Genomic DNA, 21929 nt, shown 5'->3' on the forward strand with positions numbered 1-21929 from the left:
GCTCCGCTTGGAAGCCAGTGCGCGAGGAAGGCGACCCCGGCGCGACTCTGCAGAAAAATACGAGGTTTGCTGGGCTCCAGCACTTGGTGCTTTGGGGTGGGGTGCGTGGAGACTGGGGTGCAGGCCTGGAGCTCAGAGCGCCCGTGCTCCTCCCGAGCCTACACACACTCAGGCGAACAGAACAACAGAACGCCACCTCTTGCAGAATACCCACAAATTTGTCCAGACAAGCTCAGGAGGTCGATGCACTCTCTCTGGCCAAGGTGAGGTGCCGAGCTGGACAGGCAGCCAGCCAGCCAGGTTCTATGGCCAGGAGCGAAAGCCGGGCTCTCCCCCAACTCTGAGCTTGATCCTCCCGGGACTGACACCTAGAGAATGGGACGACAGAGCTCGGGCTTTTTCTGGAACTTTGTGTCTTGGAGTAGTCACTTACTCCGTGCTGCTTCGGGCTGTGAGAACAGATCGCGAACAGAGAGAGCCCTGGGCGCGAGCCCGCTTTCAGATGTCTGCTTTGCTACACTTCCTGCAGAGTCCAGCTTCTTTACAGGCAGCGTTAGAATGTATGGGTACTCGTTTCATTTGTTTTTTGTTTTGTTTTTTGTTTTTTTTTGGATCAGATTTAAAGAATCTTGGGGGAAAGGTTGAGAGAGAATGTGTATGTGTGACCGAGCTCTAAAGGCCAGGGACCCCCCCACCCCAGTCCCTTCTCTTCTTCCATCTGTCCAGGTACGAGGGGTGAGCCAAATGCTTGGTGTGAGTTCAAGCCAAGGTATTTCAGGAGGCGCCAAGATCTGGCTGAGGGTGTCTGTGACCACCAGGAGTGAGCTTGTTGGCTCTCTGTACTTCTGACAGGGCCAAGTATTCCTTATCATCCCCCCCCCCCCCCCCCCGGCCCTGAAGGTGAACAGGTTGCTTAAATTTGGGAAGTCAGTCAGTGCCTTAGCCCGTGTTCTATGTGTGTGAAAATGGTTGTGTGCATTGTCATCCCAGGTGTCCTTAGCCAAAGGGGAGGTTGGCAGAGATGCATCAGTGACTGAGTGACTCTCACTGATTCTTATAAAGTGGGAGGGGAGGGGAGGGGAGTGGAGGGGAGGGGAGGAGAGGAGAGGAGAGGAGAGGAGAGGAGAGGAGAGGAGAGGAGGGGATAAAGAGAGAATACCTGCTAGCCCATACTAGGAAAGAAAGGAAGGGGAGAATCCTGGAAGGGTGGGAGAAGGAAGAAGACACTGCTAGAATGATTTGACCCAGTGACTGCAGAGAGGGAATGGCTTCCACGGTATGGTATGTGACAGAGCCTATGGGGAGTGGGGGGCAGTGTGGACTAACTTTAGGTGCCTGGAGTTCATAGAGTAATTGTGGGAAGGGGGGGAGCACCAGCTCTTTGAATAGTTAAGGCGGGGCTCTGGGTCCCAACTGATACCAGGACAATAGCTCCTGGAGGTCAGCAGGCCCACGGAGGTATGCTGCTCCCACACACATTGGCCACCTCGCCCATGCCATCTGCATTTATCTCATCTCTGCCTCTCTCAATTTTTAAAATTATGCCTTACAGCTAGTGTAGAAAAATGCAAACAAAAGAACAAGCTAGCGGCAGCCAGACCTCACACTCTCAGCCCAGGAAGCTCCCCCTACCACCCATGAAGCTGTTTCTGTGCCAATAGAAGTGCAGTGCACCTTCTGGACCCTTCCAAAGAGCTCTGCTTCTTTTCCCACTTTTAAGTCTTCATTTCTCTAATGGCAGGAAATTGGTCTTATTCCATGAGCCTCTTCTGGAGTTAGTCCCCCAGTGAGCTGGACCATCCTTCCTGGAAAGGCGAGAGTTTACAGAGTGCTTTGGAACAGGGTTCTCGAGGTTTGGCTGTTCTTCTGGTGATCCTCGAGCACTCAGGTGATTGGTCCTCCGGTGTTACTGGTCTCTGGCCCTGTGCATCCTTCCACCTAGGGAGACAGCATTCTTAGTGATGTCCAGGCAAAGGAAGTTTGGGTGTACAGTGCAGTGAGTGCCACAGTTCGAGTGGTTGATGGGATGGTGTTGGCCTCTTCTGAGTGTCCTGGGAAGGGAGGACCTGTAGAGAGGCATGTCTCAGAGGATCCCTTTTGCTCTCAGGATTGGCAGCATGGTGAATTTGTGAATTCTTCCTGATGAGGTTGTAGGTTTTGTTCCTACTGTACTCTCCTGGCCATCAGTGCCTGCATGTTGCCTCACTAATATCCCAACCTGGCCACAACCCTGAGAATCTCTTCCTCCTTCTCCTCCTTTCTGCCCCTTTGTCCTCTTCCTCGTTCCTCTCTTTCCCTCCCTTTCTCTTCAGGGTCTCAAGTAGTACGACCTGGCCTCAAACTCACAGCTATGTAGCTACAATCAACTTTTTTGTCTTGTTTTGTTTTGTTTTTCGAGACAGGGTTTTTCTGTGTAGTTTGAAGCCTATCCTGGCACTCGCTCTGGAGACCAGACTGGCCGCAAACTCACAGAGATCCGCCTGCCTCTGCCTCCCAAATGCTGGGAATAAAGGAGTGCGCCACCAACGCCAGGCTTACAATCAACTTTTGATCCTTCTGCCTCTACTGGAATGCTGGAATTGTAGATGTAACTCATTACACTGGGGTTATGCAGAGCTGGGGATCAACCTCAGAATTTCTCGCATACAGGCAAGCATTATACTGAGTTACGTCAGCCTCCCCTCTGAAAGGTATTGAAGAACCCGAGTGAGAGGGCTGAAATTACAACACAAAGATGGTGGAGGAGGACAGGAGGACATGCTGACAGCTCCCTCGTCAGTTTCTGCTTGCTGCTTCCCTCTTGATGGGGATGGGGATGGGGTTGTGCTGAATTTGTCTGCTCACTCACTCCCAGCCTCTTTCCTACTTTGGGAGTCCTCTCAAAGATCCTTGGGGAGGTCCTGAGTAGCATTTTTGTATTGTCCCTAGAGAATTCAGTGCTTAGATTTGTTACCATCGGAGCTTGGTGTTTGGCGGTGAGCAGGGAAAACTGCTTGTAGACCCAGTCCTGGCTCAGAGAGCAAGCAGAGCTCGCAGAGAGGGTCTACATGCTCCCCCCCACTTCCTTTTCCAGCCTCCCATCTGGGAGCCAGACCTCTGTACTGACATGCTACAGAAGGACCCACTGTGCTTCATCCCATTGCCAGAGGGAGAGGATGGCATCTGGGCAGAGTAACCATGCTGAAAGAGCTCTCTGGCAGATCCCTGTGCTGGGGACATGGTGCCTCATATTCTGGTGCCTAGCCTCCTCCTGAATTGAACCCTACAGGCTCATAGACACATTAACAAAAAGTTAAACACACCATTGTTTGTCATGCGCAGTGACACACACCTTTAAAAGAGGTGTTTTTTTTTGTTTGTTTGTTTGTTTTTTTTTTTTTTGTACGAATGCATTGTGTGCATGTATGTCTGCACCATGTGCATGACTGGTGTCTGCAGAGATCAGAAGGAGTTGGATTTCCCGGAGTTACAGATAGTTAATTATTCTAAAGTTATAGAATTCTAACAACCATGTGGTGATGGAAATTGAACCCAGGTCTTCTACATCAGCAGAAAGTGCTCTTAACCACTGAACCATCTCTCCCAACTCCTACTGATATATTTTAAGTAACACAAGCTGATGAAGGTGTGTCTGTGATCTGGGTTCTGCAAGGAGCTGGGCCCTTATGCTGTAGGACAAGGGGAATGGGCACAGAACATGAGAGGATGCTGCTGAGGTTGGGGCAGAAACTGAAGGTGAATAGGGCTACTGATCCCAGTTGGGGACACCAACTATCACAGATACTGCATCACCTCTGGACAGAGGACTCACCAGTCTGCTGCTTAGAGCTCTGCTTTTGCTGGCCTTTGTCCACCACTGGGGGAGGGGTAGTTGGCTGAAGTGCTCTAGGCCACAGGGCAGGTAATTGTTACTGTCACTGGATTCTTCTCCTAGTATTCTGGGTTCCAAGACGTGGCTCTGACCTGTCTAAGCTGTCTCTTGGGGGTATCCAGGCTGTTTCCCCGTAATTCACTCTGTGCATTCAGCTCTTGCAGGAAACGTAGCTAGGCTGCCAGAGTTCTAAAGTGAGCCAACACCCACTGCCCATGTGCCAGGCTCTCAGACAACCTTGGGAAGACCATGGAAAGACACACTGGAGGAGCACATGGTGACAAGCAAGGTCTGGTAACTGCCTCTAGTGCCGAGCAGGCAGGTGTAGAGCAGGCAGCTCTGGCTATGACACCAGGGTCAGAGAATTTTAAGGAAGGCAGGAGGGGAGAAAGGGCTCTTCCATAGGAACCCACCCAGAGCACATAGAATAAAACCTCTGGGGCTCAGCTACAGCTTCCTGGTTACCCAGAAGTACCTTACAGACATACATAGACAACCTCCCGGTGATTCCCACCTGAGGGCCACAGAACTTTCATTGAGATATGGCTCACATAGCTCATCGTTTTATAGTGTAGATTCGGTTCCATGGATTTGAGGGTATCACAGATAAGTGCAGCCATCACCACCACAAACACTAAAGCATTTACATAGGCTAGAGATGCAGCCCAAATAGAGTGCTTGTGTAACAAACAGAAAACCCCTGGTTCAATTCCGAGACCCCCCAAACCAGGTGTGGTGGACATACCTGTAATCTCAATGCTTGGGAGATGGAGATGAGACAACCAGGAACTCAAAGCCATCCTTGCTTCATAGCAAGTTTAAGGTCAGCCTGGGTTATAAGAGACCTTGCGGGGGAAACTCACCCTTCAAGCCCCCATTCCCTCTCAGCCCTGAGCTGTGACTGTGGATTTGAGTGTTTGGGGTGTTTCCTCTGAGCCCTCATGGCTGGCTTCTTTCTCTCATGCATGTGTAGCATCTACCAGCATTACATTCTTTCCTATGCCAGCTAACATCCACTGTGTGACAATGGCGCTTTTGCGCGTTTACATTGTATTCAAATTTCTCCCATGTCCTGTTTTGGGTGTCCAGCCAGCAGCTCCACTGGGAGGGGAATTTCTGGGGAGTAGACAGAGGAGAGGCTCTGGGTAGCATTGCTGGTATGTATGTCTCCAGTCACCTTCTAGAAGCTGTTGTGGATTGAACACAGGGTCTTGACTTGACTCTGGGAAATTACTTCCAAGATGTGGAGTTGAAGAACAGTGCTTGCTGAGCCTCCTGGGAACGCTAGAAAATGCCAGCCATTGGCAGAACTTCCCATGCAGGTTGCAGCTTAAGGACTTTCTGTAAGACTCGCCAAGGACTTCCCCAGTTCTCAGGGAAAAGCTGCACTCCAAATAGCCTTCATCTGTCAGGCACCTTTGGGAGCCAAACAGACCCAAATCCCTCTATAGACAGACACGCACCTCTGGAGATTGTCTCTTTGCCATGGACAGTTAAATGTGTTGTGAGATACAGAGCCAAGGCTAGGGATCTCAGAGGTCCTGGCTGGGGCACCTCTCCAGGTGGTTTACAGATGTGCACCAGGCCGGCCTAGGGTCTAAACTCGGGTTCTCAGCCTAACAGCATCAGAAGATACATTTATACAACCGTTCTCTGAGGACGAGGAAGTAAGCACTGTTCAGCTACAAAACAAAACTAACAACTTCTAGCAAACCTACAGACCCACAGCTTGGGCAGGTGTGCAGGTGTGGACTAATTTCACCAACGTTTAAAATAATAACCAGTTTTAATTTTTACAGATGGAAACATACATTTACGAAAAGTCTCTAGAAAGGAAGAATTATAAAAGGGCAAATTTAGAGTCCCTGCAGATTCAGGCCCCATCTTTAGGACTCAAGTTGTTGTGCCATCGTAGACAAAACTCTCTCAAAACCTGAAGTGAGGTGCTGGGTCTGCTCTGGGTCAGCGGTTCTTCCAGTCTTTGGCCGGCCACCAGCTTCAGGCTTACTTCCCAATCCCTAGTCTCTGGCCAGCCACAATGACCAATGCTCCATCTCACCTTCAGTTTGTCAGATTCGTTGCTGAAGACTGTGATATTAGTACGGCTATTATTTATAAAAACGAATTAAATTAAGGGGAGCCAAGAGAAGAGATGTTTGTAGTAGAGGCCATCTCCTTTGATGGGGAGCTCCGGCGTGAGGCGTGAGTCCGGCACACGGTGTGGAGCCCTGGTGGTGCCCTTCAGAGCTTCCTGGGCCGAGAGAGAGAGAGAGAGAGAGAGAGAGAGAGAGAGAGAGAGAGAGAGAGAGAGAGAGAGAGAGAGAGAGAGAAGAGAGAGAGAGAGAGAGAGAGTGGGGGTTGCGGGGCCAGCGGGAATTAGCGCGTGGAGCGAACATAGTCGGGGAAAGAGTTGGGGTGGGATTAGCGGGTTCAAAAGCAGGTCAGGGGGAGCTAAGCGTGGCGACCAAGTCCCTGCTAGGTCAAGGTCCTTGGCAGAGGCTGGCTCGGGGATCTGCAGGGAGCCGCACAGGCCTGTCCGCTGCCTACCCGGGGACCAGAGGGCGGCAAAGGAACTCCATGCTCTTCTGCGACAATTACAGGACCCCATTAGAGCGCTCTAGGTGAGCGTGTGCCCATCTGAAGGACAGATTTTCCTTATCCGTTTACATTTTAACTTTTTCTCTTTCTTTCCTTCTTTCTGTGTGAGACACTCAGTAGCCCAGTGTGGGCCTCCAGCTCCTGGCCATCCACCCCCCTGCCCCAGCCTGTCGAATGCTGAGATCACAGTCGTGACTTCCCACTCCCCGCTTCTTCTTTTTAATAGTATCTCGTTTCTTTCGACCCACACAGGTAAATTTTTCTTCTCAAGAATCTCTTCCTCCTTCTGGCATCAGTGACCTTGTGGATCAAATGGGGGAGGGGAGGACTTCTGAGGCACAGCATAAAATAATCACATCCCTCGAGTGCATCCTGTGGCACCGGGCGCCGACGAGGGAAAGCGGGGAGGAGCTGAGACTCAGGAGCCTTCTCTTTCCGAAAGAGAGATAAGTGCTTGTGTGACTCCGAGCCCCGAGTGTTTGTAGGGCAGTGCGCATCCCCGCCCCCCACCAAAGTTCCTAAGTTCTCATGGGGTACAAACGTGACGATGCTGTAGAATTCGAAATCCTGGCCTTGCTGGCGACCAGGATTCACAAAGCAGCTAGGAAGGTGGGATGATGAATCCTTCCTGTCTTCGCGCGGACATGGCCCCGCCCGGGTCGCCACCTCCAGCCTCTCTACGCAGGCACAACCGGCTCTTGGGTCCTGGCCTCCGCCTTCTTTTTGCCCCCTCCCCTCCCACTCCCCGCGCTGGGCGGACTGGGGAATGTACTGGTGGTGGACTTCGTCTTGTTGAAATCCCGCGGGTCTGGAGTCGGTTCGGGCTACCTTTTTGGAGAAAGACCGAATGGACTCCGGCAGGGGAGAAGTTTCACGCTTCCTGCGCTCCGGGGACTGAGACGGTGGTGGCAGGGAGCGGTGGAGAGCCGAGATGGCTTCGGAGAGGCCTGGGCTGTGCTCCGAGGGAATCTGAAGTCCTGAGCGTGGAGCTCGGGGCTCCACCGCCGCAGCCCTCGTGCCGCGCGGCTCCGGTGATCTGTCCCGAAATACTTCCCACTGCAGGCCCCGGGTGCCTGAGCTGCCGGCTCGATTCCGTGCACAGCGGCCGGCACGGATGAACCCTCAGCTGGAGGCGGACTCGGGTCCAAGTGGAGTCAGCGGATGTGGCTTGGCTCCCAGACACAATGCAAATGTCCTTTTAAGGCTCCCAATTCAACGGAGCCCGGCATTTCTCCACTAGAAAAGCGCCTGGGGCTGAAGACACCGGCTCTGTCTCTCCGTTCTTTAGCGGTTGAAAGGAGGCGGGATTCTCCTCAAAGCAGCGTGCTGCCAGACCACAGCATTTCCGCGGCAGTCCCAGAAATAATGGGGCTGAAGGCAGGAGAACTCTCCTGCCGTTCATCTGTGTCCCCTGCCCTATCCCTGTGCATCCTTGTTTTTGAATAAATTTATGGTGAAAGTGCTGTATGTAGCCCTTTCTTTTTATAAACAAACTAGTATTTTTAAAGACTCACTTTATTAGGTGTGTGTGTGTGTGTGTGTGTGTGTGTGTGTGTGTGTGTGTGTGTGTGTGTGTTCGTGAGCGCGCACAGATGCTGCTGGACGGCAGAAGATAGCATCGGATCCTTTATAGCTGGAGCCAAAGCTAGGGCTCTTAACTCTGAGCCATCCCTCTAACTTCTTTAAATAGTATTTTAAATTTCAGCCTGTTTATTATGTGTGTACATTTATGCGCACCCGCAAGCCTGGAGTCAGAGGACAGTTTTCAGGAATGGGTTCTGTTCTACCAGGTGGGTTGAATCCAGCCATTAGCTTGGCTGGCGACCTGAGCCTTTACGGACTTCGCCATTTCTCTGCCCCTTCTTTATGTTTTTGAGGCAGGGTCTGGTGACCTAGGCTGGCTGCCAGTTCATTATGACCTTGAACTTCCAACCCCTACTATGGTTACAGACCAGAGTCCCACATCAAGTGTCTTAATTTGGGTTTTCCAAGGTTAGCCGATAAGTCAGTAAGTGACTTCAAAAGTCTCCCTTTCAATACCAGCTAATATCCTATTCTACTTTGCTTAACTGTTCAGCTGTAGACACCAGGGATAGTCAGTTAGTCAGTGCTGAAATAGCTCACAACCAAAGCCATCCTGTCTGCAGCCTTCTCCACTCACAGCCTTTGGATCATTTATTTTACAGGCTCAACAGCACAGAGAAATCTGACTCTGGGGTTTGCTGAGGGACACTCTTATGTCAGAGCACAGGTGGGAAAGCCAGGGAAGGCCATCCCCTGGTCATTCTGGTCAAGGGACTAGGAAATAGACCTCCTCATCCTGGGGCATTTGTAGGATTGGAGAGGGTTAGTGTATCATTAGATTACATAATCATTGTGGTTTGGGTTTTGTTGAAAGAGACATTTCCTTATTGGGAATTGTCCTCTAAGAGACAGTTCCTTCCCTGAGCCAGCCTGGCACATATGCTGGTTTAGTTCTTTCTTGAGACACAGACTGGAGTTCAGTTTGGTCTGGAACTCTTGATCCTCTTGCTTCTACCATCCAATGCTGGGTGACAGGTGTGTGCCCCTCTCCTGGCCACAGTGTAAAACAATTTAAGCATTGAATACAGGATTTGAATTTTGTGGTAATGAGAATATGTATGTGTTGTAAGATTAACTTTAAAATTGGGACTCCGAAGAGATGCTTACCCTAACTAGTCAGAAGTGTGTAGAGTAGTCTGTCTTTGCTCCAGGATCCACCTGGCTGTGGGACAATGTGTGTCTAATGTAAGCCTGGCTGTAGGAACCGTGTGTGTTTCTAACCTAACTGTGGCTGAAGGAACAATGTGTGTGTCTAAGCTAAGCATGTCTGTGGGAACCATGTGTATATCTAAGCTAAGCATGGCTATGGGACAATGTGTGTGTCTAAGCTATTCTGTTTTTGCAACAAGGTTTAGTTACTCTCCTTTGGTGGTACTCACCTGTCATCAAGCACTGTGGGGCTTAGTTTAAGGTGGGGGTAGGTAGAAGTTCAATGCCACCATTGGTCACAGATCAAATTTGAAGCCACCCTGGGATATATCTGAGAGAAACTTGAAGGTTATTCTGCTTGATGGCCTCTCCAGTAATAATAATAATAATAATAATAATAATAATAATAATAATTAATAATAGATAGGTAGGTAGGTAGATAGATAGATAGATAGATAGATAGATAGTCTCTTTTGCTGCAATATTACTTCCCTGTCTCCCCTCCCAAACTGCTATGTTTAGTATATCTATCCCTGTTCCCAAAAGATATGTGGTGCTTTGTGTGTCTATGATTGTGGCAATGAGTTTTCTCATTTAATTTTAGCTTTGATTTTAAGAAAACAAATCTCAAGGTTATGGAAGCTACCAGAATAGTAGACAGGCCACAGCACACTGGACTTCTCCACAGCCTTTGTATCCATTTCTTCCGCCACACCTATACAGTTCCTGTTGTGTGATTTGAGAGTAAATCGCAGACACCCACCGTGTCCTTGCTCTTCAGAGTTACAGTGTCTCCCTGTACAAGGACGAATTCACCCGCCTCCTTGCTGGAAACAAAATCAGGACAATCTAACACTGATACAGTCTCCACATCCTATTCGAATTTTGTCAAAATCTCAATAATATCCTTTCTATCCTTTTTTATTTTTGGCCCAGATTTTAACCCAATATTATCCATTACATTCTGTCTTAAAAACCCTTTTAGTTGATCCAAGTTACAGTTTATCTTTTTGTTTGTCTTTGCAATATAATTTTGAAGGACACACCCAATTTTTGTATACATTTTAGATTTCTAATTAATTAACTAATTAATTTTTGAGACAGGGTCTTACTACATAGCTCAGATTAGCCTGAAAATTCATGATTTTCCTGCCTCAGCTACCTTCTGTTTTAGTTTAAGGACCCTGACACAGAAAAGAGCTGTACAAAGAACCCTTGTCTTGACCTATTTGTGCATAAATTGCTGTCACAATGTTTTATTTTACATCCTAATAACAAAGGCATCCATTTGGGGTCACAATGCTGTCACTAAAATCAGGAAACCTGCAGTGTCCCTGAGACCTCAGCTCCTTGAAGCCTCACCAGTGTCTTGGAAGTATTCCTCATTTATGGATCCAGGTTCTGAGGTTTTGTATTTGGTTGTTGTTTCTCTCTGGTCCCTTTCCCTTTGGGGACACTTAAAGACAGTCTTTGCCTGACCTTCATGGCCAATTGTCCTGTAGAATGTCCCTCAGTGTGGATTTGCCTCATGTGTCTTTGTTACCCAACTCAAATTGTCTACCTGTGGTGAGAACTCATAGGATCCTCTCAGGTGGGACATGGTTCATCCCTTATTGAGGAAACTACCTGATCATTGGAGAGATTGCATTTGGTGAGGGTGTCCCAACCTAGAGTCACCTGGGAGGAGACTCAATGAGAGATCTAGATCAGGCTGGCCATCAGCTTGGTGTCAGGGGATCGTCTTGATTATGACAACTGATGTGGGAAGATCCAGTCTTATGTGGGTGACACCATTCTCTGGGCTCAGGTCTAGGATTGTACAACACTGGAGAAAGTGAGCTGAGCAGTCACAAGCTGCATGTTCTTCTCTGCTCTTGACAGTGGATATGATGTGACTGGCTCCTCCCAGTTCCTGCCATGACTTTTCCACAATGATGAACTATGGCGTGGAACCTTCGCTGAACAAACCTTTTCCCCCAAGCTGTTTTCTTTTTCAGGGTGCTTTATCTCAGCAACAGAATGAAGTGGGATACAGACTTCACCCTTAAAACTTACTTTGAACTTTGTATTTAATTAGCATGCATGATCAGATGGATTCCTGCTGTGCTAAATTGATTATTATTTCCTATCGCTATTTATTTGATTTTCTCCAGTGTTCAGAGTCTTCTAAGGTCTTTTCTTCATCCTGTTTTTGGTGACAGCTTTATTGAGGTCTGAGTTACTTGTTATATCATTGTCTTGGGTACAGTGGACTTCAGCAATCTCTCAGAATCATGGAGTCACCCTCTGATCAATTTTAGAATGTACCATCACCCAGAAAAGGCAGCCTGTGGCTCACTGGCAAACACTTGCCTGGCATGTGTGAGACTCCAGCATCCTCCCCAGCACCAAAAGAAAAATAAACCCTGTTTCCTTCCATCCAGTCTTTAGCCTTCTTTGAGTATTCCTTAATTTCTAGTACAAGAGCCAAGCTCCTCATGTGGTTTTCTGTGCTACAGCTTTGACCCAGTCAATTCTTTCTCCCGAGGAATCTAGGTTCTGTAATGTTGCATGATTTAGAAGGCAGGATCTGGGTTCTGGTTTTGGACTTACTGCTGGGGAGTGAGGGACAAATCTCCTGGTGGACGGAGTCTATTCACACATCCGCAGTTCCTTTATTGAGATACATAATTCTTACCTAGGATTAACCTAAGGACCTGTTAGAGTGTCCTGCTCTTCCTTCTCCTCCTCTCCTCTTCTTCCCTCTCCCATCCCCTTTCCTTCCCTCTTCTCTTTCCTTCTTTAGATCAAGCCTCACTATGTAGCCCTAACTGCCCTGGAATGTACCATGTACATCCACCTCCCCTTGTCTGAGTGCTGAGATTCAAGGCATTCAACACCCTCTTTTCTTTGTTTTTTGAAACAGGCTTTTCTGTAGCCCAGGCTGGCCCCATATTATATAGCCAAAGATGACCTTGAAATTCTGAGCCTCCTGATTCCACCTCCCAAGTGCTGGGCTTACAGGCATGAGCCCCCAAGGCCAGTTTATAGAGTGCTGGGGATTGAAGCCAGGGCTTTCTGCATCCAGGCAAGCACTCTACCCTCTGAGCCCCACCCCCTCACTGTTTCTCTTTCCCCTTTTATGTCACTCTTTTATCTGGCTCTGAGAAACCTGCTTAGCAGTTGACTTGATGGGTTCCCTGATGTGTAATTACATTCCTGTTACTGCGCCACACTAAGTGTCGAGACCCCCGGGGTGGGGCTTAGATGCTCACTGAGCAGGCTGTTGCTGTGGCACACACCCTTCCTGGCAGGGAAGTTGGCCTGGTTTGGCTCCACCTATTGGCTTTTGAGGGAACTTTCCAGGAGGGAAGAGCAAGAAGCATTGTTAAGATCCCACCCTCTCCCTGGGACTGGTGTGTGACAGCTCCCTCTTATTGTTCTCCTCCAGGGGGGAAAAACAAAAAACTCAGGTGGCTCCACTCATTCACCCTTGTCACCTCAAAAACCACCACAAGCCTCCTCGTGCAGATTCCCCTAATCACCCGCTGAAAAGAATCTCTGAGATGTTCACTCGGGATCAGAGCACCTGGGTCCACAACAAGAAAGTGTGTGTGTGATTCAGCACTCCATGAGGGCTGTTCAGTCACACTCACCTGCTTCCTACCCACCTTCAAGGGTGTGTGTTTGTCTGTGTGTATGAAGCTCTGGATGTTGTGGAACTCCCTATATAGACCAGGCTGGCCTTGAACTCAACAGAGATACAGCTTCTTCATGAGTGGTGGGATTAAAAGAGGTGTCAGGTTCAAGGTTGCTCCTGGGAGGAGATGGGACAGGACTCAGGGGCCTAGTTCTGCTTGAGGTTTGAGCCAGGGACTGATGGCCAGTGAGGGCCTGGCATCTTGGTTACTTTTCTGTTGCTGTGACAATACACCATGACCCAGAGAACTTACAAATGAGCTTTTATTTTGGCCTGCAGTTCCAGAGGGACAAGAGTCCATCACGGGGCAGAAGCAGCCTGCAAAGCAGTAGGCGCTGGCAGCTGAGAATGCACAGCCTTTACCACACACATGCAGCAGAAAGATGACTGGAAGTGGATGAGGCCTTCTTACTCTTCAAGCCCATCCCAGTGACATACTTCCTCCAGCAAGGCTGCACCCCCTAAGCCTCCCCAAATGGTGCCATCAACTGGGGACCAAGTGCTCAAATACCAGATATTACAGAGGCCAATTCTCACTCAAATCACCACAACCTTGCAGCCACCTCCATCTGTGACAGTGCTGGGTCCTGGCAGGGCCAAGATGACCAACATTTACCCGAGGAGCATCTCCTATTGGACAGAGAGATCCCCAGGAAGTTCTCCCAAACCCCTAAGACAACAGTGAAAGGGAAGACTCTAGCTCCCCCTAGTGGAGAATTCTCTCCTGCAGGGAGGGAGGGACAGGGGACTCTGGAGGCTCAAGGGACACACAGGGCTGCTCCCCAGGGTTGTATAACCAGTACTGACTCTTGGGGAGAGGAAATTCTTCTGTGGAGCAGGTTGTATGCTGGGCAGGGAGCACCAGGCTTGCAGCTTTCCTGAGTTGTCACCTATACTGGGGTGGCCTTTCAGTAATGACAACTGCCTTTAAGTCACCCATGCTCCCATAAGGAATCCACATAGACTCCTTGGTTCACCAAGGGAGATTTGGGTGGATTGGTCACTTTGATTGTGGTTGGTGATCACTCAGGACAAATGGCCCTTCATGTCTCCCCAGAAAAAGTCATAAAACAGATGTTCATTCAGGCAAGTGTGGAGTGTTCAGAGAGGTGCTAAGAGACTAGAGAGATGACTCAGAGCTTAAGAGCACCGACTCTTCTTACAGAAGACTGGGTTCAAGCCCCAGCACCCACAAGGTTAACTCATAACCACTTGCAACTCCAGTTCCAGGGATCCAATGCCCTCTTTTGTCCTCCAAAGGCACCAGGCATGCATGTGCTACAAAGACTCAATAAAGGAAAAAGGAAAGAAAACCAAGAAGGATTCCCTCTGGTCAAGCCTCTTGTCTTAGGTTCTTGAGTTCCTTACCCACCCAGTCAGCCCCCCTGGCCCACTTAATAGATAGGAAAGTCAAGGCTCAGATAGTCAGATAATTTGTCCAGAGCCATGTGAAAGCCAGCTTCCTCCATCACTGGGTCAATGCCTAGACGTGCTAGCTGTAGTGGTGGAGAATGGAGTTGGTAACTTATGTCTCCTGAGGACCAGGCATGTGTTCAGACCCAGGTCATTGGGAATAATTTTCTCTGACACTAGCTGCAGAGGTGGGTCCTGGAGGCCAGAAGACAGTTTGGTTCGACATAGACTAAGTAGCCAGTGCTGGTTCAAACCTCAGGAGTCTGACCATGAGTAGTTTACTTTAGGCATATTTAAGCACAAAACTAATTGGTGAAAAATTTCCTGGTGATAATCAACTTAATTCTGTGTGCACAAAAATCTCAATTCATGACTACATGAAAACTCTTAGTAAAGTATACATGACATCTTCCATAAAGATGGGCTCTATAGACTGAGTACATGCGACACCTTCCATAAAGATAGACTAACCAGCTCATGATAAGGGCCCAGGGAGGATGAAGATCCAGTGTGGTGTCGGCCACACAGACAGTGCAAAGTTCACCAGGTTACTAACCACATCTGTCCCTAGCTTCCAGACAGAAAGCAGGGTATATATCCCCTCCCCCTTTGGAAGGGACAACCTTGAGTATTTAATATTCCTGGTTCCCCTAGTGCTTATCTGTGAGCACAAGGACATTCATACCTCCCCTGACCAGCACCAATTTCCCTCTCCTTGACAACCTGACTATCGCCTGCGAGCTCCCATGCCTAATGGGCCACCTCCTGGAAAGTGGCCACCTATTCCCTGCTGTTCCCTAGTGCACATCACAGGCCCTCTGGGTGGTACTGGGAAATTGCTGCCTGCACCTGACATCCTTGCCAATTCCAGATCATCTCAAGGGGTTGGGAGTGGGTGTACCAAATTCTCCTAAGAACATCTTGCCCTTTCCAGAAATGTTTTCTGAGTAGTGAGGTGGTGCTAAGGTTGATTTCCCTGTTCTCATAGAGGACATTGAAGTGTCTGTAGAGGACACAGATATGGAACGATGACAAGAGGTAACATAAAATGACACATGAATAGTTAGGCACAGTGCAGCAGCTACACTCAGGAGGCAGACACGTCATAGAGGCAGCCCCTGAGTCAAGCTGGGTGGAAGGGACAGCAGCTGCAGCAACTTTTGGGGTTTAATGACTGTGGCATTCAGGCTCCAGGTTAGCTCCTTCCCAGCTTTTCATCCTACATCTTTTAGACTGCCAAAGAACAGGCCCTTGTAGACCACCAGCAACATGTTAGTTTGTTTGTTATGTTATTAACTTATATTTATTTCCTCATTGTGTGTATGTGTGTGTGTGTGAAGGGAACATGTTAGGGGACAGCCTGTAAGGGTTAGTTTTCTCTGCACATTTGAATTCTGGGCTACATTCAACATCAGCTTTGATATTTGCTAAAATATCTTCAGTCCTGGTTTAGGGAGTAAAGGATGCCACACAATCACAGGTATCGCTCATTCTCTTTGCCTCTCTTCCTTGTTTCCTTTTTTCCCCCTGAGAGGTTCTGTTATAGCCCATACCTGTTCTTAGCCTCATTGTGTGTCTGACTATAAACTCGAACTCCGGATCCTTCTGCCTCTGACCCCAAAGTTCTGGGATTATAGGAGTGTACCATCTCTGTGCGGCTGAGGATTGAACCTAGGGTGTCATATATGGTAGGCAAGCACTCTACCAACTCAACTGCAGCCCCAGCCCAGCCCCAGTCCAGCCCAGCCCAGCCCAGCCCAGCTCCAGCCCAGCCCCCAGCCCCAGCCCAGCCCCAGCCCAGCCCCAGCCCATCCCCAGCCCAGCCCAGTCCATCCCTAGCCCATTAACTGCATTTCTTAACTCCAGGATTCAGTTACAACTGTACTGTGGAGGATCTGGTTCCTGATCCTAGTGAAACAGCTAGAGCTTCTGTGTTTTGTGTCTGATGGTGCCATCTGTTGGTCATGGAAGGGAGTGCATAGCGTGAGTTTAATAATGGTAAGGCCTCCAGACTCATGTTGGTTTGCACGAAGTGAATTCCACAGTGACCTGATCTCTGTTTGAAGACCGTATGTTTAAGAGAAATATGAGAAATGATGGTATGTGAGCCTCACTTGTTTACAGTTGTGCATCCCAGAACATGGCTGTAGGTGACTTGCAGACACTCTTTAGGCAAAAAATAGCCTGGGATAAATGCTCTCACAGGCTTCCCTTCCTCCTGCCTTCATGGGGGAGTGTGCAAGGCTGTCATTGTGGTCTCCTGGTCACCAACCTCCTCCAGACTGGTGTATTTAATGTGTGTTTAATCCTGCCCTGACATCTGCTTCCCAAAGGACCTGTCCTGACATGCTTCCCAGGCTCAAGAACAGACTCCTTTTTCTTAATTCATTTGTTTGTTTGTTGGTTTTAAGATAGGGTTTCACTTTGTAGTCCTTGCTGGAATCAAACTTGTGATCCCCCTGACTCAGCCTCCTAAGTGCTGGGATTACTCCCCTATACTACCGTGTAAGACAGGGATCACTGCCCAGAGCAGATGAACAAGCAGGGGAGGGGCCCTCTCAAGGCTGGAAGGATTAGAAGGCGTGGTGGCTGGCCCTCATCAGTTGGACCATGAAATGAGTAATCCATAGGCTTTTGGTAAAGTTCCTCCAAAGGTTTTTGCCTCTTGCTGAGGATGCTTCCCTCAGACTGTGTAGTCCCACCCCCGGATCATGACAGCTAGGTCCAAAAGGATCTGGGAAGGATGCACAAAGGTGTCAGAATCAAAATGGAGTCACCAGTGTTAACCCTAACAACAACAAAGTGAGAAAATCCAGGACAGTGGGAAGAAAGTGTTCTTACACAATCTTACACAAGATTGCCTGGTCGTCACAGAGATGCTTCCAAAACTACAAGCTTCCACAGGTGTCTTCTGTAGACTATCCTTCCACAAGTCCTGCCCAGCCACCCTCCATTCAGCCTCTATTGGTTGCTACTGCTCGTTTGCTAAGTATCACCACTGTCTTCACAGACCCAAGAAACGTCGTTTAGTCCTACCCATGGAGAGGGACTTAGTTTCATATAGACACATATGTCCCTTTTTTACCATGTCGCTGGAGGCCAAGCATGGGGGCTTTGTGGTATGAGTGGATCTTGCTCCAAGGAAGTACCCAGTTCCAAGGGGGTTTCCCTGGCAAGTCACCTGCTTTGAGAATGTGATCATGAGCCAAATTCAGGGTGGGGAACCACGCTTACGTCAGGGCATCGTGGTGGTGCTAGTGGTGGCGCAGCCAGGCCTCTGTGGCCAGCAAAGAGGAACACTTCATTCTGGAGATTACAGACAGAACCTCCAACCAGCAAAGGTCTGTTACTGGTGGACCTGGTGCAAATGATCAGTGCATTCTGAGGCTAGAGAACTCCCAGGAGATCAGGGCTCAGGCTACCACATCTCATCCTCCAGGGGGGTCTCTGCATCTATCCCTTACTTTGTGTCTCCCTGGTGATATTTAAGAGTGTCACAGTCTTTTGATCACAAATCTGTAGCCAGTGCCTGTTCTCTGCTTCCTGGAGACTCCCACTGGAGAAAAGCCTTTTTTATTGGATAGTCTGAGGCCTGAGGAGAAAAACAGTTCTGGTCCTGTGGTGTGGGTAGGAATGGTGGTCATTGCAGCTGGGGGGCTTTTCATTGGATTTTGACTTTTTTAACATCAACCCTATTCTTATTCATTATCTGCCACAAAAAGCTGAAAAAACCCATGACAGAGTTAAAACTAGAAAAAACGATTAGCCTTGTATCCTATTTCAGGACCCACGTGTTCTTTCCCGGCCTTCTGTCCTTTCTCCTCTCCCAATGCTGCCCTTCATGTTCATCCACGTGTTGTGTGGCACCCATGTGCACATTTGTTTCTAGGATCACATATGAGGACGAACATGTGTTTTTGTTTTTTTTTTCTTGTGAGATCGGGTGACCTTGCCTCGTATTCTAAGCTTTCTTTCAAATTTTGTGATTCGTTTTTTTTAGAGTTGAATAGCATTTTTCATTTTTAAATGTACCACTAACCATCTGTTGGTGGACATCCAGGTTGGTCCCATCTCCTTACTATAGCAAACAAAGCAACAGTAGACGTGGCTACACAAGTGTCTCTCTGATAGGGTGTGGGGTTCTCTGGCTGTGTGCCCAGGAGTAAAATAGCTGGATCATACTTAAAAGTAACTATGTATTTTATTTTACACATATGGATACTTGTCTGAATGCATGTATGTCCCCCACATGCAGGCCTGGTGCCGGTGGAGGCCAAAGGGAAGTGGGTGTCAGATCCCCTGGAAATGGAGTTATAGATGGTATGAGCTGCCATACAGGTGGGTGCTAGAAAATGAACCTGGGTCCAGGTCCTCTGCAAGAGCAGTATATGCTCTTAACTACTAAGCCATTTCTCTAGGCTCTATTTCTATTTTTAGGTATACACTTTAACTTTCAAAGTCCATAATTCCACAAACTTATTGCTCAACAATTTGAATGCTTGGTAACAATATTTGCATTGAAATATGTATGTTCCCCCTGGGTTAAAACTTAACTTTTTGTTGTTTTCATCAGCTGCTGCCAAGGTGCTCAGTCTTCTGAGGAAGCTAAGGCTCCCTTGGGGTGAGACCCTCACTTTATGCCACTACTAGAACCGTGCTGGCAGTCCTCAACATGGTCTCTATCTCTGAGCTCACCTGCATCTACTCCACCCTCATCCTGCACGATGAGGTGATGGTCACAGAGCATAAAATCAATGCCCTCATTAAAACAGCTGGTGTCAAGGTTGAACCTTTCTGGCCCGGCTTGTTTGCAAAATCCCTGGCCAATATCAACAGTGGGAGCCTTATCTGCAACCTAGGGGCTGGTGGGCCACTCAAGCAGCTGGAGCCATGACAGCAGGTGGTTCTGCCCCCTTTACTGCTGCTGCTCCAAAGGAGGAGAAGCAAGTGGAAGCAAAGAAGGAAGAATCTGAGGAGTCCAATGATGATATGGGCTTTGGTCTTTTTGACTAAACCCCTTTTGTTAACATGTTCAATAAAAAGCTGAACCTAAAAAGAAAAAAAAATAATGTAAGTTGTTCCGGAAGAGTAGCTTTGGGTTTCCTCTGTGTAGCTGGGTTTCTTATATAAATGACTGGAGGGACATAGGTATTGATGGAACCATTGTGAACGATAGGGCTGTATAGGCTCAGAGATGACTGGCTAGTCCTTGTCTTTGGGGACCTTCATCTCTATTCTTTTTGTTTGTTTGTTTGCTTGTTTTGTTTTTGTTTTTTGAGACAGGGTTTCTCTGTTGAGCCCTGGCTGTCCTGGAAGTCAATCTGGAGACCAGTTTGACCTCAAACTCACCGAGATCTGCCTGCCTCTGCCTCCCGGGGTGCTGGGATTAAAGAAATATGCCACCATCGCCTGGCTTCACCTCTATTCTTAAATCTTCACTTTTCTTACTATTCCCTTTCTGAAACCTGGGTGGGAGATCTTTCCCCATCCTTTATCAAAACTACCAGGAAAGGGAGAAGGGAAACATCTGCAGATAATCCTACAGGTTTCTGGGTAGTTCAACAGCAGCCATCTACAAGACAGAGAGGCTGAGATCCCTGAGCTGCTCAGTCCGCCAGCCGCAGCAGTCCCCATGTAATGCTCAGGGCCTGGAGCTCCCCAGAGAGCTGCTGCTATTGAGTTCAGGCTGGAAGGCTGAAGGGGTCCAGTGTCCACAGAGGATGGTGGCAGCAGCGATAGACTCAATTGCTAGAGACAGAGAGGTGACATGGGTTTTTCCTCCCTCTTTATATCTGAGCCACCTGTTAGGAGGTGATTTCCACTTTGAGGGTGAACCTTATCTCCTCAGGCCATTCTCTAGAACAGTGGTTCCCAACCTGTGGGTTGCCATCCCTTAGAAGTCATACATCAGATATCCTGAATATCAGATATTTGTAACATTAGCAAAGTTATAGTTATGAAGTAGCAACAAAATAATTTCATGGTTGGAGGTCACCACAACATGAGAAACTGTATTAAAGGGTTTCAGCATTAGGAAGGTTGAGAATCCTGGTCTATAGTTTTAATGTGCTTACAGACACTCTCAGAGGTGTGTCTTCTTTACATTAAAATATTTTATTATTATTATTATTATCATTATCAGTCTTATTATTATTGTGTGTGAGATAATGGATAGATAGATAGATAGATAGACAGATAGATAGATAGTATTTAGGAGGCAGGGGTTTGATTGTTTTGGCTGTGCTGTATATTCCAGGCTAGCTGGGATTTTCTCCTATCTCTGCCTCCCATCTTGCTATAGGAATGCTGGGATTACAGATGTGTGCCACCATATTTGACTTTTTTTGTGGGTTCTGGAGATGGACTCAGGTCATTAGGCTTACACAGTAAGCACTTTTACCCACCGAGTCACCTCATTGGCTCTCATAGAAGTCTAAGTCCTAACAAGTTGACAAACCCCCACAGATGAATGACTGTGGAATTTCAGGGTCTTGGTGGCCCTACCCTTTCTCTGGGTTTGGGCCTAGGTTTAGTTGGTGGCACAGAGCTGGACGTTTTTGCCTACTCTGGGCCCAGGAAACTCAGTCTGATCACCAAGCCAGATCTTTGTGGTCAAGGGCCAAGTAAATTCACCAAACTGCATGTGAGGCCCAAGGAAGCATGACATTTGTGATGCATATGCACAGTGAAACTATACACTGACCACCAGCTCTTTCATTCCATTGTAGGAAGACACTGTAGCCCCGCCTCCTAGGAGCTAGGTACAGGCGCGCTTGAGAACGCCTGCAGGGGCATGGTCAGGGGAGGTTAAGGATAATGCACTTCTCTGGTTTGCGTTTGGCTGGTGTTTATCTGCATAAAGGTATTTTAACCTTATGGACTACAGCTCAACTTCAATCTTGCTATATTCCATCATCTCCCAAGGAGGAGACTCTGGCCCAGAGCTGGGTGACTTCTGAATGAATGGATGGCAGGACCCTTGTCATGGCTCCTGCTGTGGTTAGCTTTGGTTCCTCCTTGTTGAAGAGCTCGTGCTAACTCTTGACCACTGTGGTCAGGTGGACAGTTTCCATCCTATGGGTTCCTTCGGGTGTTCTTTGACATCTTCTCTTGCTGGCTGAAGGTCACTCAGTTCCCTCCCTGTTTTTTCCCTCTTCCTTGTAATAATTGGCAGCTTATTCTGTGATGTCCAGAAGACAAAGGTTGGGCTGCAGAGTGAAGAGCTGAACTTGGGGTCTCTGGTGCTCCAGAACTGCTGAGATACGGAGGGGACTGGCCTGGTGAGAGAGAAAACTTTATTTCTCCTGCCACTTCTCCTTCAAAGTTGCTTCCTTGATTGTTTCTCCTCATCCATGGACAGAATCTCAGGCAGGATGTACCCTCCCTGTTCATACAAATATACCACAGAAGTCCACTCAAATAATCAGAGAAGTTCAGGCTCCCACAGGGTTAGCACCGCTCTGGGTCCTGTGACAGGCTGAGTTTTGGGTCTGAGATGATGGCTCCGGGTCCTGTGACAGGCTGAGTTTTGGGTCTGAGATGATGGCTCCGTTGTCTTCCCACTGTGTTCCCCTCCTCCAGCCCTGCCTCCAGATGACAGATGGGGTTTCCTTGTTTGGAAATCTGATCTTTGCA

The 21929-nt window shown here is 48.3% G+C and overlaps 1 pseudogene; it reads left to right on the forward strand.

The window, feature by feature from the left end:
• Window positions 1–18966: 18966 nt before the first annotated feature.
• LOC100755504 lies at window positions 18967–19307 on the forward strand (annotated as a pseudogene).
• Window positions 19308–21929: the final 2622 nt, after the last annotated feature.

The sequence above is a fragment of the Cricetulus griseus genome, chromosome 8, assembly GCF_003668045.3.
Source record: "Cricetulus griseus strain 17A/GY chromosome 8, alternate assembly CriGri-PICRH-1.0, whole genome shotgun sequence".
Classification (NCBI taxonomy): Eukaryota; Metazoa; Chordata; class Mammalia; order Rodentia; family Cricetidae; genus Cricetulus; species Cricetulus griseus.